This window comes from Littorina saxatilis, linkage group LG17 (assembly GCF_037325665.1).
Source record: "Littorina saxatilis isolate snail1 linkage group LG17, US_GU_Lsax_2.0, whole genome shotgun sequence".
Classification (NCBI taxonomy): Eukaryota; Metazoa; Mollusca; class Gastropoda; order Littorinimorpha; family Littorinidae; genus Littorina; species Littorina saxatilis.
The window spans coordinates 43,855,758-43,856,131 of NC_090261.1; positions in this window are offsets into that span (position 1 = coordinate 43,855,758).

Consider the following 374-nt stretch of genomic DNA (forward strand, 5'->3'; position numbering starts at 1 on the left):
AATGCAGTACTAATCTGAAGGAGAGCGCAGGATACCTCTGTGACTTACCTGTCCTGTTGTCTGTGACGATGATAACACGCTGCCATCCTAGCTGTACCAGCAATGGCCACAACAGCTTCATCGTCATCAGAAGCAAAACACACTCAGGAGCCGCAGGTCCATGCACACAGAAGATCGACAGGGCATTGTCCAAGTTTGTGACTGCACTCAGCTTTCACTCTCGCAAAATGAAAGTCACTTAGTGCTCATTGCACAAGAGTGGTAGCAAAGGAGTTTATGCCGAACGTTAACTGCATGCTTATTGATTTTAATGTTGCCAATCGATTGTCACACAACGCTTTTGTTTAACCACCCGTTCACAACTTGTTTGTCTC